Source organism: Meleagris gallopavo, chromosome 2 (genome assembly GCF_000146605.3).
Source record: "Meleagris gallopavo isolate NT-WF06-2002-E0010 breed Aviagen turkey brand Nicholas breeding stock chromosome 2, Turkey_5.1, whole genome shotgun sequence".
Lineage (NCBI taxonomy): Eukaryota > Metazoa > Chordata > Aves > Galliformes > Phasianidae > Meleagris > Meleagris gallopavo.
In genome coordinates, this window is record NC_015012.2 from 100,705,518 (window position 1) to 100,712,900 (window position 7,383).

Consider the following 7,383-nt stretch of genomic DNA (forward strand, 5'->3'; position numbering starts at 1 on the left):
GGGGCTGGGTGTGCACAAGGAGCTGGGTGGAACAGAACCAGGACAGATAACCTAAACTCACCAAAGGAATCTTCCATACCATTTCACATCATGCTGAACAGTGAAACTAGAGGAGCTGGCCAGGGAGGCAGGCACTGATCAGGGACTGGCTGCACATCAGTCACCAGGTAGTAAGCAATTGCATTGTGAATTCATTGTTTTGTATTATTATTAGTTTCCCTTCCTTTTCTGTCCTATTAAACTACTGGTCAATAAGGCCAATGCAGTGAGGTTGTAGGGTGTAGTGAGGTGAGGGTCGGCCTTTTCTCCCAGGTAACAGTGATAAAATGAGAGGAAATGGCCTTAAATTGTATCAGGGGAAGTTCAGGTTGGGTATTAGCAAAAATTTATTCTCAGAAAGAGAGGTGATGCACTGACACTGACTGCCCAGGGAGATGATGGAGTCACTGTCCTCAGAAGTGTTCAAGAAATATGGAAATATGGCACTGAGGGACATGGTTAGCAGACATGGTGAGGATGGGATGGGATTCTAAACTATCTTTATCTCAACCCTTGGGTTTTATGTTTTTTTTTTTTCCCCAATTCTCTCCTTCATCTAACTGGGGGAGCAAGTGGCTATGTGGTGCTTAGTCACCTGGCAGTTTGAATCACAATAGTCATTTTGGTGCTCAACGTGGGGCATGAGGGACTGGAATAACAACAGATCTGATCAGAGTGTGTTAAAACAAATTTGTTATAAGCAAATAGCTATAATTTAGTATAAATTAATAGTTGCTGGTCACAACGGGCTTGTACAACACCTGGAGTTCTGCTTCTTCAATTAACTCCACAGAGACAACTTGAGCAAAGTATTTAAATGTTAACATTTCTTTTATCTGAAGAAGAAAATAGAAGCCTGTAGTTACCCAACACGAGCCAGAAACTGTGCCTCCAAGCAATAATCTCTTTGTTTACAACAGATTCTGGTCAATCTCAAAGGAAAAGTTATTCCAGTTATACTTTTGGGTTTAGTTACAGGACATGTTCATGGTGTTCAAAGGGTGCAAAACAGGTAGAATTCAGTATGTACTGCCCCAGTCTGAGAACAGCATCTTCATACGTTCTAGTACAAAGAGTCAACAGTTTGATAAGGAGCAGAGTAACATTTTAGACCAAGTGTTATTACAAAGTGACAAGCAGGTTTCTCACAGTTCTCATTAATGTATTCCTGGTTTCATCCCCTAAAGCTTGACAGGAACAGCAAGAACCCATCTAAGGCAAAAGTGAGCAAACAAACCTTTCACTGTCAGTTGGATTTGTAGCTCTAGTTCTCTGGGGCTCTGTATCTTGTTATCATGCAGAGCTGATTATGAAGCACCTGAAACCTTAAAAATATGAAAACATAAACTGTTAGTGGTAGGAAGGCAGCAAGATTGACTTTATAAAAGTGAAAACTCACCTTCCATGAGGCAGAAATAAACAGAAAAACATAATGGGATGTAAGAGGATGTGAAAGCAGGAGGACAGCCTGGGTGGTGGAGCTGAGCAGGACCAAGGCTGCTGTGGTGCAGCAAGGAGGAATGCAGGACACCATGTGAAGCCGTCGTGTTACGAGGAGAAGGGGAATGTACACATTAAGTGTGGAAAATGATTAATTTGCAGGGAGTTGGAGGCACAGAGGTTGCGTCACTGACAGCTCATCCAAATCCTCTGATCTCATCCAAATTCTTGAGTTATTTCCTAATACTCCATATAATTAAAATTTTCAAAGACCAGCAATTACACCATTTAGGTTTTAGCAGCAGTGTGTTTATGTGTTACAAAACAGTGTCAGCTGTGCATGAAGCAGACAAACATTCCAGCACAAGACAGAACTCGGAAACGTTTCTCTCCTCACTCCAGCTTGGGGCTGTAGGGGCCGGCTGAGTGCAGCTCCCAGGATCCAAGATCTGTCCAGCTGTGCCAGGACAAGAGGCAATGAGTGCAAACTGGAGCACAGGATGTTCCCTCTGATGAGCAGGAGCATTTCCGTGCTGTGCTGGTTGCCCGGAGGTTGTGGGGTCTCCTCCTTGGAGATCTCCAAGAGCCACCCTGGGCACCCTGTTCTGGGTGTCTCTGCTGAAGCAGGGGTTGAACCAAGTGACCTTCAGAAGTCACTTCTAACTTAAACCATTCTATAACTCTGTGTTTATTATTTTACCAAACCTTTGGTCAGAAACTTTCCACGAAGGTAGAATTTGTCTGCCCTAGTTGCTTGATCAGAGAGCACTGTGTTCAGCTTTGTGCCCCTCACAATGAGAAAGATATTGAGGCCCCAGTGCGTGTTCAGAGAAGGGCAATGGAGCTGAGAGGGGTCTGAAGCACAGACCTTATGAGGAACAACTGGGGGAGCTGGGATTGTTCAGTCTGGAGAAGAGGAGGCTCAGGGGAGACTTATTATTCTCTACAACTTTCTGAAAGGAGGTAGTGGGGAGAGGGGTCGACCTCTTCTCCCAGGTAAGGGATGAGAGGAAATGGCCTACTAGAGATCAAACATTTCTCTGTGATCTTGCTGCTGCTAATTGCATTGTAATTCATGCATAAGTGGTGATAGTTTGTGCAGAGTTCAGCAGACTGAGGCCCGTGGCTTATCGTTTACTGGTATCTTACAGCAGCACACAGGACTTTCCAGCAAAAGCAGAGTAAGGCAACCATTCTGCTAACCCACTGCAAAATGCAGAGCCTTGTGTCTGGAGTTACCAGTCTGCATGAACACTGGGGGCAACAGAAGTGTGATTGTTCTGCAGATAGAAGTGTCTTGCAGAGACAGCAAGTGAGACATAGGCCTGGCAGTACTGGGAAGTCATTTCTGCAGGTTGGAGTTCAGCAGGAAGATGCACAGATGTGCTGAGTGTGTCCAACAAGGCTCTTCCAGCTCAGGCAGAGCAGATGTGGTTTCAAGTACCCAGGGGCACTGCTTAATTCGCTTCCAAACTCCTTGCATAATGCTTCAACTCCTCACCTCAGCCCTGTCCCTCACCCTGGGACAAAAAGTAGATTTTCTCCCTCATTTCTGGAACAGTTATTCAACCAGGCATTTGCTATCTCAATGGCTGTGAGCTGCAAAGCTTTGCAGCACATATTATTTCAGATGGTTCATAGGAAACCAATTTTAGCTGTGACAAAATGTTCTGAACTCACTACCACATTTTATTGCTCTTTGGCTCCGGATTGATTTTTTCTTATGAGCTGACTGTGGCTTTTTTTATCAGACAAACCTGGAAAGCAGCAAATCAGTCTGGAGCTCAGCTGCACAAAGCAAACTCGCTTTGCTTATTGATGCATGCTTTTAGATCACTTAAAGTGTAGCAAGAGTCAGCAATTTAGCTGAATTGGTTTGGCTTTCAGCTTTGATTGAAATTCACAGTTTAAAACATTAGCAGAATTAATTTGCTGGAGATTCTTATCTTTCCCAGTTAATTTGAATGAAGTGAGGTATGTAAATGTACGTATTTTGCAAGCTGTTATCTTTGCCATTTCAAAATAAGATTGATTTGAGCAAAAAGCTTTAAAATCCAGCTTTGATGATTGCTGGAGGCCCTGACTGGGGAGGTGGGTTGAGGTTTTGCCCACAGTTTGTAGGAACAGCTTGATATGGTGTTTTTGCAGAGCCGAGGAGGGAAATGAAGGCAATTTTGTCAGCAGCAAATGTCATTTAAAGGCAGAGAAAGCAAAGATGACTTGGCTGCGGGAGGTGGGTAATTGTGGTTCATGTTTTTAATGGAGAATCCAGAGGTGGGAAATAGCATGTGAGAGAACCTGTGGGAAACAAGGCACAGCTGGGAGACAAAGCTGAAGGAGGTCCTGGAGTTCAGGCAGAGCTTTGAGGAGGTAATATGCAGCTGATGCCTTGCAACGTTGCGCTGCAATTTCCTTCCAGTCATACAAACATGGCATACTTAGAAGGAGACCCTGGAAAGAACAGGTCTGCATGGGCAGGTAGGTGATGGGTGTGTGCCCAGGAACAGGATTTTGCACTGACAGCTTTTCCAGAACAGTCTCCCTATCCCTTCCCTCTCACACACTGCTCCTTACTTTTTTCTTTTGCTTTTTGCCTCCAGTGGGAAACATGATGGCCGTTTGTTGCTAGACACTGATTTATCTTTAGTGTTGGAGTATATGCATTCACTTCATCGGCTGTAAGTGATAACCTGACACAGTTTGCTGTTACAGTGGAGTCTAATGGTGCTATGATTAATCCTCAGCATTGAACAGTCTTGCACTTGAGGCAGATGCTGATATTTTTGAGATAGTTTGTCCTTCTTTTAGTACTAGCTGTAATTTCCGTGCTCAGCATTCATGCCTGCAAAAAGAAGATTTTGTACAATACAAAATCACTAAAGATTTTTTGAGCAAGATAAGCATCTGAATGTGCCCTCCTTTAAATACAGTTTTAAATCTTCTCTGCTTGTAAAGAAGGGATCTTTGTAAATAAATAAGGCATGGCAGTGATCCCACTAGGGAAAGGGCTATGGCAAATGTTATTGGGAAAAGCTTTACTTTCTAACGCATGTGGATGTGTTGCTGGGCTCTGTGCTCAGTGATGCTCGGCCTTGCAGAGCAGCCCACCAAAAGATGCAGAGGAGAAGCTGAGGCAGAAGACCTGGCTGTTGGCTGGGTGCTCAGGGAGGTGGTTGAGTCACTGTCCCTGGAAGTGTTTGATAAAAAGGTGGATGTGGCACTGAGGTTCATGGTCTAGAACAGTCACAGGCATGGGTTGATGGTTGGACTAGATGATCCCAGTGGTCTTTCCAGTCTTAATGGTTCTTTGATTCTATGATTCTCGAGCTGCAGGACTCGAGTGCTGGTCATCATTTCCTGTTCTCAGTGCCTGCTTCCCTCTCCACTGGTAAGACGGAAAGATGAAGGCAGGCTGTCTCTCTCAGCTCACCCTTAAAAGGAAGAGAAACGTTGCTGAGCAACTTCAGGGGCCTTCAAGGTCTTCCCTTGGAGGAAACAAAGAGAGCTTTGCCATCAGCTCCGTGTATCAGGCTGCAAAATCAAGGCTCTTCAGGGCAGCAGAAATGAAAGATATTAAAACTGTAAAAGAAAGCTTTCAAATCCAATGTGTGGGAGTAACACAAAGGACACCAAGCAAGACAAATAAACATGTGGCTGCAAAGAGCTTTTTGTTGTACTGCATACAATGTAGAAAGCTATGGGCATGGGGAGAAGTGATACTGTGCTACATCTTTCATTGATAAACCATTGATAAAGGTGATAAGAACCAATTCTCAACTGTCATATGAATCTTACTTCTTCCAGTATTTGAAAACTATCCCAATTAGCATTCCCATTTATTCCTTGAACATCTCTAAAACCATCTCAGAAAAATTGAAGAAGCAACAGCACCTTGCACTGAGTTGCCCTGAGGATTACAGCAATCCTGCATATCTGAACATCAGAATGAGTATTTTTATTGAAAGTTGGGCACAGGAGTAATCCAGAGATTTTTAAAGCACTGAGCACTCAATAGCACCCTCTGAAAGAGAGGCCACTGAATACATTTGAAGACCAACCCATTTATCGTTTTCCTTACAGACTTGGGGACAACTGCTGGGCATTCATTTCTCAAAAACTTTGCCGTAAATGATTTGCCAAGAGCACAAAGCATGATAGATGTGAACCACAAGAAAGCCAAGGGACATGATTTCTGAATTTGCTGCCAATTGTAGTAAATTTTTCCCTGGTCTCCCAGTGTTTATTGTAAGTCTTAAATGTTCCACCACTGGTAGCGTGCCACCTTGCATGAATCACAGGTATTTTGGAAAGCCTAAGGATGTATGCTGGTAACACCACATCCAAAAGGAAGGTAAGGAGGTTCTCTACTCACAATCTGTTTTGAATAGCTTTTTGTTCTTGATTGCACAACCAGAGAGAAAAGTAAGGAAAAAAATGAACTGTCAATCAAAGTAAATGTGTTCTGCAGCTTCACAGGCATTTCTCTCTGGATCATAAGTCATTTTGAAAAATAGCAATTGATTTCAGCCAAACCAACCAACTTAAATTTGCAATGGAATGTCTTAATTTTGGCACCTGTGGACAGGGGTATGAGTGTAAGAAGTTGGGCTGTATTTGTTCCTCCTTACAGTAGTTCAGGTTCTCCAAGGCTCTCCTGAAGGAGATTCAACCAGAAAAAGCCTTTCTCCTTCCTTGGTAGGATGTGATTCTGTATTGAGGAAAAGATTATAATGCAGGGAGGCATGAGTTGGTGTCTCTTCCCAACAACTAACATTCATGCCCGGAAAATGGACCCAGCACCTGATCAGTCCCATCCTCTGCAAATCCACCTGCACTGTGTCATGAGACCACTGTGTACCCTCAGCCCAATCTGTAACTTCTTCAAGAAAGAAGGAATCAGGTCTGATAAGGAATTAACTCTTGTTAGTATTTCTGTATTGCTGCTCTCTGTTGGGTGCTGTGAAAACAGCCCAATTATGTATAATTTTAAGAGGAGTGGTCAAGTTTACAGCAATTAGGGAGGATTAAGAAATAAAAACGTGTTTCTGTGAGTATTAAGCCTCCAGAAGTTTTCATTTTGTAATAGTTAACATGGATATTCTTTTATTTAAACCAAATTACAATGTCACTAGTGTCTGAGCATTGCTAACATCCTTTGGGCACGTTTCCAGTAATAATTTTACAAAATGCCTTTGCCCAAATGGGGGTTGGAGGATCTCACAAGAAGGTGGGTGGCTGGGATGGGAAAGGCTGGCTTTGCAGCCCCACAGCATGAAGGGAAGAAATGTAACCCCCAAATCCCAAGTGGTGTCACAGGAATAATACATGGGGACCAACGCTTCAGATTGGACATTTTCCTTGCTTTTGAGACATGTCATCACAGCTGTTTGAAGCTTGGACACTTACCTTGAATACAAACCCTTTTCTCTTTGCAGAGTCTTGATCTGAGGAGAGAAGATAACTATTATAGAATCAAAAATCATAGAACCTTTTAGGTTGGAAAAGGTCTTCGAGATCATCAATCATCAACCTATTAGGACGGATAAAATAATTTCCCATATAGAGGACAGCTTCAGTATACAGTAGGTTTCTTATTTTGTCCTCCAGTTCCTGCTGACAGCCTGCAGTCTCAGCCTGTGTTAGAATGATGTCTATACATCTGAACACAGCTGATGACTGACCGGATCTATGGCAAACATTGCCCATTACAAATAGCCAATAATACATTTGTACGTCCTTAAGAGAAAGTATAAAAGTAAAATGCAGTTGTCCACCAATAACTTATTTTACAGAATAGCTTCTCTGAGAGCTGGCCCATTGCTATGTAAGAGGTGGAATTTTAAGAGCTTTTTCATTTGCATGCATACAGTGCTTATTCTGGGCAGCATACTGAGCAGCCATCCC

At 43.1% G+C, this 7,383-nt stretch overlaps 1 long non-coding RNA gene across 1 annotated transcript; it reads right to left on the reverse strand.

The window, feature by feature from the left end:
- Positions 1 to 715: 715 nt before the first annotated feature.
- LOC109366319 lies at positions 716 to 1,660 on the reverse strand. The gene is made up of 2 exons (XR_004159066.1): positions 1,439 to 1,660; positions 716 to 1,364 (listed from the first exon to the last, which is right to left on the reverse strand). It is a non-coding gene; the product is annotated as an uncharacterized LOC109366319 (long non-coding RNA).
- Positions 1,661 to 7,383: the final 5,723 nt, after the last annotated feature.